Source organism: Macaca mulatta, chromosome 10, assembly GCF_049350105.2.
Source record: "Macaca mulatta isolate MMU2019108-1 chromosome 10, T2T-MMU8v2.0, whole genome shotgun sequence".
Classification (NCBI taxonomy): Eukaryota; Metazoa; Chordata; class Mammalia; order Primates; family Cercopithecidae; genus Macaca; species Macaca mulatta.
In genome coordinates, this window is record NC_133415.1 from 79,040,921 (window position 1) to 79,043,344 (window position 2,424).

Genomic DNA, 2,424 nt, shown 5'->3' on the forward strand with positions numbered 1-2,424 from the left:
GGGAGGCTGAGAGGAAGCATATAAGAGCCCAGATGCTGGTAGGTATGGGAAGACAGAAGATAACTCACTGCATAAGCAACACCTGGTGGGGCTCCTGGTACTCGGTGGACTTGTGTTCTAAGACATGAGATGGCAGCCAAGAAATAAACAAAAAATAATTATGTGCTTTCTCTGCTCATATGCGTTGTGGTGGCAACAGCTGTGGCCTCAACATGCAGAATAATGCTAGTGAGTTTGTGGACGTGTATGAAATGCTCCACCAGCAACTGCATCATCAGCATCAAAGACTAAGCCTCCATCCAGATAAATGTGGCTGAGGTTGATAAGGTCATGAGCAGGTTTAATGGCCAGTTTAAAACCTATGCTCTCGGTGGGGCCATTTGAAGGATGGGCAAGTGAGATGATCTATTCTCTGACTGTCCAATGCTGATGACATTGTCTCAAATAACTTTTTCGAGACACCTCGCCCAGTCCTTCTTCGGTCTTCCCATACCTACCAGCATGCAGGCTCACTGGGGGCAGACCTAGTAAGTCTGTGGTTTTTTTTTTTGAGATGGATTCTTGCTCTGTCGCCCAGGCTGGAGTGCAGTGGCGTGATCTCGGCTCACTACAACAACCACCTCCTAGGTTGAAGCAATTCTCCTGCCTCAGCCTCCCAAGTAGCTGGGACTACAGGCGCCCACCACTATGTCCGGCTAATTTTTGTATTTTTAGTAGAAACAGGGTTTTACCATGTTGACCAGGCTGGTCTCGAACTCCTGACCTCAAGTGATCTGCCTGCCTCAAGCCTCCCAAAGTGCTGATATTACAGGCGTGAGCCACTGTGCCTGGCCAATAAGTTTCTTTGTGTTCATTTGTTTGTTTCTTTTGTGACAGATTTTCCCTTTTGTTGCCCAGGCTGTAGTACAATGGTGCAATCTTGGCTCACTGCAACCTCCATCTCCTGAGTTCAAGCGATTCTCCTGCCTCAGCCTCCCGAGTAACTGGGATTACAGGCATGTGCCACCACGCCCGGCTAATTTTGTATTTTTAGTAGAGACAGGGTTTCTCCATGTTGATCAGACTGGTCTCAAACTCACGACCTCAGGTGATCCACCCGCCTCAGCTTTCCAAAGTGCTGGGATTACAGGTGTGAGCCACCGCGCCCTGCCCAGTAAGTTTCTTATCCATCATTTTGTCAGTGGTTCTAGCTCAGTGCCTGCCAGGTAGCACATGACCAATGAAGAGTGGCTGTACTAACTTATAGGAGGTGAGTGAGTGGTGCAGCCAACCATCTGGGCACAAAGGACCTAAATTCCAAGTGACCTTGCAAACTAGAGACCTTATCAAAAACAGAATGGAAAAATATCACCTAGGGAAAGACTGAATGTTTGATATTATGGCTCAAAAACCAATTGTGGGCTCAGTTATACAGCTAGATTAGGCTTCTTATATGGTGTTTGTAAAGGGCTATAAAAAAAAATCTGCAGGAAGCACATTCACATCAATTACCTCATTTAATCCTCATACCAACCTAGGCAGTATATAGGGTAGACGAAATTGTCTCAAGTTTACATACTAGGAAACCTATGTGTAGTTTGGTTATATGATTTCCCCAAGGTCACTGAGCAAGGCAAAGGCAGGGCAGGGACCCTGTGCCTTTTCTCTCCAAGGCTGCATGAGTTGTATAACCCATTTATTCTAGGATCAAAGAAATATTCAAATTTAAACCTTCACATCCTGCAGTCCAGACACATCCCTCTTTTCTAAAGCACACATTCCTGGAGACAACACCTGTGACCCATTCAAGTCCCTGAGCCTGTTCTTGTGCCCCAGGCCCCACCTCAGAGAGAGACCAAGCTGTTTGAAACGGGGAACAAGCCCAGCCGCAATGACTCACATCTATAATCCCAGCACTTTGGGAGGCCGAGATGGGCGGATCACCTGAGGTAAGGAGTTTGAGACCAGCCTGGCCAACATGGAGAAAACCCGTCCATGTGTGGGCGCCTGTAATCCCAGCTACTAGGGAGGCTGAGGCAGGAGAAACGCTTGAACCTGGGAGGTGGAGGTTGCAGTGAGCCAAGACTGTGCCTTTGCACTCTAGCCTGGGCAACAAGAGGGAAACTCCATCTCAAAAAAAAAAAAAAAAAACTTTTGTAGTATACATACAGAAAAACTTAAGTGTGCAGGTTAATGAAATCTCACAAATTGAATATGCCTGTGTGCCTAGCACCCATATCAAGACATCACACATGGCCAGCTCTTCAGAAGACCCTTGTGTCTCTGCTTAGTCACTATGCCCCTAGAGGGTGACAGCATCCCAAATTCCAGCAGGTTAGATTAGTTTGCCCCTTTTCTTCAAAAACAAAACAAAACAAAACAAATTTGCTGTTGTCCACTTCCTGTTTGAACTTCGTTTCTTTTTTCTTTTCATTTTACCTGCTG

At 46.4% G+C, this 2,424-nt stretch overlaps 1 pseudogene; it reads left to right on the top strand.

Moving 5' to 3' along the window:
- Positions 1-212: 212 nt before the first annotated feature.
- On the top strand, positions 213-1,887 carry LOC114670317 (small ribosomal subunit protein eS21 pseudogene; annotated as a pseudogene).
- The last annotated feature ends 537 nt before the right edge of the window (positions 1,888-2,424 follow it).